Here is a 6,880-nt window from a genome sequence, read left to right on the forward strand (position 1 = left end):
TGAAAAAAGAAATTTAACATTTTGATCACTTGAATATTATGGAGGGACTACTTTAAGTATCCTCACTCTAAGCACTGGGTAAATCAAGATCATTTGGATTCATAGAATTAACTAAGAATAAAGAAAAAACAGTGGGCAGTCCTAGTGCCTGTAATGTTTCTGTGACATTAGAAGCATCTTGAGGATTTTCCCCTTAGGATATAGGAAGAGAGGCACAGTGAAAATGCAGCATTCTAATTTGAGGGTGTGTGTTAACTCAAAGTACTGGTTTCTCTCTTGCTGGACTGTTTTCTGAAAGGACCCAGCATACTAAAGATGCCTTCAGGCTTCTCTAAACAAAAGAACTAAATGGAATGCTTATTTGTCCTAGAATGTGCAGTACAGCTGTCAGACAGCAGAGGGAGAGATTATCGCTGCTGAAAACAAAGCAACAAATCTAATTTGAAATACACAGGTCAACTCTGGAGAAAGCACATCAACTGAAAGGTTGGCGATGTCCCTAGAATCTTCAATCAGGTTGATTGTTAAATTTTGTTTCTCTAAAAGTAAATATAATGAGATCAAGAGAAGTGTGTTTCCACAAATGCTTTGGTATCAATCAAAAGCTACAAAAACCCTAAAAAAATAGGGAAGCATAGCCCAGCAAAACAAACAAAACACAACTCTTCAGAAACATACTAACTGTGGATTCTTGCAAAGTATATGTCCAAAATCAAAGAAAATATCACAAAAGACATTTGGTGAGCTCAGGTAAATATTGCATGAAAAAAAGAAAAAGTCAAAATTGAAGGTAATTGAAAAAATCAAAATATGAGAGCTGAATAATATAATAAATATACTAAAATTCTCAGAGCCATTCAACACAATGTTTGATCATGCAGAAAAAAATCATCAAATCTGAACACTGATCATTTTAAATGTACCATTAAAAACATCCACTCCCAATTTTATTTTTAGACTATAGAAAGTTTATTGGAAAGTAAAGAAGAGGAAAGGAGCTGCCCATAGAGAGAGGAACTTAGTAAAGCTGATTAAGTTCCCATTTTTTTATATTTTATATTTTATTTTTAATAACTTTATTTTTTATTTTTCCATCTTTATTTAAACACAGTGATTACAAACATGAAATTCCTATTTTTTAAAAAACAAGAATATAGTTAAAAATAGATAATACCAAAGCAATACACATAAAATGGAACTATCACATCACCACTATCTTCCAGAAAGACCTTATGTGTGCTACTTCACTTTTGCAGTTGGTCCCTGAAGAAAAAACCACCCAAAACATGTAGCTCTACTAGCCTATGGGGCTTATATTATGAATCCCTTAAAACTATTAAATAAAGAAATAGTTTAAAATAGGTTGAGAAATATTAACTCACAGCAATACATGTTGGTACAGCATAAAGACACAAAAACTCATTTCTAAGTTTCTACCTAAAAATGGCTTTACTAGTTACTGTCTCAAGTGCTGCTTTAAAATTGAGCTTCCAGTCCACTTTTATTTGATACTGACTATAATCCTTTTTTTTCTTTGGGATACTAATAGATATTGGCACAACCTCAACTATTAGCAGTCACTAAAGATAAATAATGTATCTTAGACATCTTAGACAGTTGTTATGTGTGAATAACAGGAGCTCAAACAGGTTTGATTAGCATGAAGTTCATCTTCACATAAAAGAATTAAGAGGTGGCTGTTCATGAGAGAGAGAGAGAGAGAGAGAGAGAGAGAGAGAGAGAGACAGAGACAGAGACAGAGACAGAGAGACAGAGAGAGACAGAGAGAGACAGAGAGAGGCAGAGAGACAGAGAGAGACAGAGAGACAGAGACAGAGACAGAGAGAGACAGAGAAGGACCGAGAGACAGAGAGAACAGAAAAATCAAGAAATGGACAAGTATATTGAATATATTGTACGAAATATACACATTGTTTCTCGAGAATGTGTATTCTTCCCTCCGGTTCTTAGGGTTTACTCCTAACTGTGTTCAAAGATCATTCTATTTGGGGCTCAGCACCCAGGTTATCTGCACATACAAGACAAGCACCTTTCTTCCTGTATTTATTGCTCTAGATCCTGATTTTTGAGATTTTTTTGGCCATACCCAGAGCTCAGGGCTTACTCCTGACCCTACATTCAGGGATTACTCCTGATATGCTCATGCTCTGGGCATGTGAGGTGCTGGAGAAGGGGAGACCGATAAAATCCAGGTTCAAAAATAGTTTTTAAAGAAATAGAGATAAGTGAGAGATAAAGTGAAAATAAATGAAGATAACAGAATAAAAATGACTTAATAGAGATGTTTGCTGAGAAGAGAATAAGTCTTGAATCAAAAACGATCAAAGAGATAATCAATATTAAAGAATAACAAACATAATCACAGACATGAAAAAAAGAGAATAATTAAAAATTTTAATAGAGGAGCTTAAAATATGTACATCAAGTGGAATAAATGGACCCAAAAATTTCAAATGGAATGAGTGAATATATAAGAGATAAATTCAGAAACAGGGAAATGAATTCATCCAGTTAGAGTGTTTAAATTGATAAATAAAACAATACAGTTTTAAAATATAGACACTCTAGGGATACAAAAATGAATTGAAAACATTGACAACCTATTTACCCTGTATTACAAAATCAATTACCAAGCAAAAGCAGGGGATAGGGCTGGGAAAAAACTAGGTGAGACATGACCTAGGGACAGTAGAAGAAGGTTGTGAACACGTGGTAGTGGGGTACAGTAAATTTGTACAGCAATACAGTAAACTTTAATACTATTGTAACCATTTTACATTAAGTACAGTAAAATAAAATGAGTACAATAATAAAATAAAAATAGCATAAAGGATTCATTATATTAAATATATGGAGTATAGAGTTCCAAGGAAAGTAGTGAAGGAGAAAAGGATGGTCAAAAGCTTGTACAAATAATTAATGGCTGAATGTTTTCCAAATCAGAGGAAAGACATTGCTTTTTATAAACAAGATCATACTCCCAAATGCCTAGTAGTTGCATATATGTAAATACCAAATAGGTATGCCCATGTTCACCTAACAGTTGAAAGTGAAAAGCTAACAACTTTTGCTTTAAAATCAGAAATTGGAAAAATGAAAAGCTCATCCTTACCACTTTAACCAACATGCTGAAAGTTTTAGCCAGGTCAATTAGGAAAAGAATCAGTATATAAATTGAGGCAGCCATATTGGAAAGAAGGACTAAAAACATTTTTGGCAAATGTTAAATTATATGTGGAAAATATTAGAGATTACACTAAAATTTACTATTTCAGTAAGTGAATTGAATAGACACAGGATACAAAATTAATATATCATATTCCAAATAAAATATATACTCAGTATCTTAATCAAAATTGACTCAAACTAAAAAGATAGGAAAATAGGAAAAACCTCATTTATTAACAAAAAGTGTAAGGCATTAGGAACAAATTTAACCAAAAACAAAAACAAAAAAATTTTGTATTAAAAGCTATAAAATATTAATTAAAGAAATTAATAAAAAGAATGAATATTCCAAGAATTTGGACTTGAAGGTTAAATATATTAAATTTTTCATGTTATTTAAAGCAATCTTTTAATATAATGCATAACACATCTAGCAATATTTTTCACAGAAGTAAAGAATTCTAAAATTTGTATGGAATTGTAATGTTGTTCAAAGAATGTTAAAAGCGAACAAAAGCTGAAGGCATTACAAATCATGATTTTAAACAAAATGGCAAAGCTACAGTTTAAAATCAGTATGTTTCAGGCATAAATGTAGATAAACAGGTTTATATTTCAGGACATATGGTCAATTAATTAAAAAAAAGACTACACAGTGAAAAAATATATAATTGTCAACAATTGTGTTGAGAAAATTCTGTATCAATGTAAATAAATAAAAGTTGACCCTTACATCATACAAAAATGAATTCAAAATGAAGTAAGGACTTGTCTAAAAGAATTGAGATATATGACTCCAAACATAAACAGATGGAATAACTGCAGCATTCACCTCGTCAATTAGTATTTTAAATGTCACACCAAAGAACATGAGAGCTACATTAAATTAAAAATCTTTTATACTCATACAGGTATCAAGATGGGCTGGAACATATGCTTTGCATTTAGGAGTCACAAGTTACTAATCCCCAACAAGTACACCAATAGCTACCCCCTCAGCAATGAACCTAGACTAAACCCAAGCTTAGCAGCTATGGCCCCAAATCAAATGACACAGAAAAGAAAATGTCAAAATTCAAAGTAAAACAAGCAAAAATATTCTATGAAATACAGAAAACTTCCAACCTAATATATGACAGTCTATAATGACAGTCTATGAAATAAGAAAAATGTGAATCATATGTCATATATCAGAGCAGACCTCTACTTGAGTCAATACCTATTCTTATAATAAGAAAATTAGATAAAAGGGGAAAAATAAAACCCTTAACAAAAATCATTGATATAGCTTAAATCATTTCTTCCTTCTATGTCGTCCAGGTTGCTTCAACATATTTCAAGAATTTTGAAAATATAACTTCTGAACTAATAAACATTTTTAATTGTGTTTTAGATTCTTGGATTTTTGCCAGGTACTACATACTACTAGTATTTGGTACATATTGAAAAATGGTGATAGAGTGATAGCATGATGCGGGTGCTATATTATGATAGGAGAAAAATTGTAGCAGAAGTCTGTTTTATGGAAATTATAAGATTTGAGTGTGTATGATTGTGTGTATTTATGAATAAAATAATTTTCCTATTGTTGATTCTTTTTATAAAACATATAAAATGTAATTGAAAGCCCATAATATACCTGTGATACTTAAACTTTTGTTACTTTAATGATTAATTTACCTTAACAACATGAATCTCCCTAATAATAATAACTATCTAAGATAATGAAAAGAATGTTAGGAAATTATCATAACATCAAAATAACTTAAAACATTCTATTTGATCAAAAAATATCTAAATTTGAAAAATATATTTTAGTTATAAAAATACGTTCAGCTGCAGATATGCAAGTATTTCTAGCCCAATATAGTTCTCGATTGATTTGTCAGTTGCATTGCTTTAAGTTTCTTAATTTAACTTTCCATGACAAGTTGAAAGGTTAATTTGAACCTTTTATTAAATGCAATTCTTTATGTTCTGAGAAAATTGGAAGAGCAATCAAATCTCCAATTCAATTCAAGCTATTGTAAGAAGCAGATATGTTCAGTAAAACATCAGATTTCTATTAATCAGTTATCTAGTAATTACTGCACCTTGTCTATTGAATCCTGTTCACTTCCATATCATTTTCTCAATAGATTCAAGTACTTGGAAGTGCTCCTTCTAATAGAAAGAGCTTTGATGTACTTTGCAGAACTGTGCTGAAGTGTAGCTATTCTAAAAAATAAGAGTAACACTTTGAAGTAATATCCTGTCTAATTAATGCTGAATTTCAGTAGAAATCCCATTCTTACTTAAGTACTTATGACATTCACATTAATACTAAATGAGTCTATCAGTATTAATGTCCTAGTGATAAAAACAAAGAAAATGTGATGATTAGGCTATAATGTAAAGTGTGATACAGATAAACACAAAGCAAAATAAAACAAAATATAAAACAAAAACAAATCCCTAAGCCTTAAAAGAAAATAGTTGTGATTTGTTTGTAGACAGAAGCTAGTGGAATCCATATTTATTAAATACAGTATAAACAGAAGTAGAAATTTTATTCATAATTCAGTCCACATTTAAATGTAAAAAGTGGTGGTTCTGTAAATTGTGTTATCTAGGGCCCTAAAAAAACTGCTTTATCCATCTATGCTTATATAGATCTTATACTTTATTACTTCTGTGAAATGTATAGTATCTATCTATATACAAAATGAATGTACAGATGGATGCATCAAATTAATTAAAAGAAGTTGGACTAACACATAGCTTTAAGGTTTCCATTTTAAAACAATGAATAGTGTTCTTAGTTAATGATTTAGGACATTTTAGTTAATTGATTCTTAATACACCTTCAAAATGCTCCAATGTCATTTTCAAGCTGTTTTACAAACCTAAGATATCAGTTTCTCTTAAAAAAAAAAAAGATTAATGTGATGATTCACTAATTTGCATGTCATCCTTGCAAAGGGGCAATGCTAATCTGTCAGAATCATTCCAATTTTAGTATATGACGAACTTTGTAAATTACAATTATTTCAATAAAATAAAATTAAATTTAAAAAAGTCTTCGAGGTAAAACATATAGTTTAAAACAATATCACATTTGTCTAATAATACCCTTTATAAGTGAGTTAATAAATAATATTGGGTCATTACTTTAAAGGATTCCTTTATTGAGTGTTTATCTTAGGTCTGTAGAATTAAATAATTAATGAATGTGCTGGATTGAGGTGGGTGGATGGAGGGATCTTTCTCTGCATCGCAGGCCACGTGGTCCACAATCCCCATTCAGCTGGTGGGTCCCAGGTTTAGGTGAATGGCGGAATCAGACTCATCCAGAGACAGGCATCAGGAAGCATCAACTTTATTCATGCCCTACCCACCACATGTGTGGCCTATATCATAACCTTTTAAGCATTCAGCCATTCTTAGCTAGCCCTGCATCTTAACTCCTTTCAGCCATCTTCCCTTTGACCTCCATGCTGGCAAAAGACCAAAAGGGCCTAATCCCCTCTGGTCAAAGCCTTATCTACCCTTTCCAAGACCTCTCCTAGGAAATGGGCGGGGTCTTGCAGGTAAGGTCAAGTTACCTAGGAAGAATGGGGGGGGGGTGAGGCTTCAAGGTCTTTTATGGTTCTATATAAAATTTATAATTGACTGTTCTAAGTTCTTGAAGAATTTTGTCTGAATTTGTATA

The 6,880-nt window shown here is 31.6% G+C and overlaps 1 pseudogene; it reads right to left on the reverse strand.

The window, feature by feature from the left end:
* Positions 1-6,105: 6,105 nt before the first annotated feature.
* On the reverse strand, positions 6,106-6,199 carry LOC126007625 (uncharacterized; annotated as a pseudogene).
* Positions 6,200-6,880: the final 681 nt, after the last annotated feature.

Source organism: Suncus etruscus, chromosome 4 (genome assembly GCF_024139225.1).
Source record: "Suncus etruscus isolate mSunEtr1 chromosome 4, mSunEtr1.pri.cur, whole genome shotgun sequence".
Classification (NCBI taxonomy): domain Eukaryota; kingdom Metazoa; phylum Chordata; class Mammalia; order Eulipotyphla; family Soricidae; genus Suncus; species Suncus etruscus.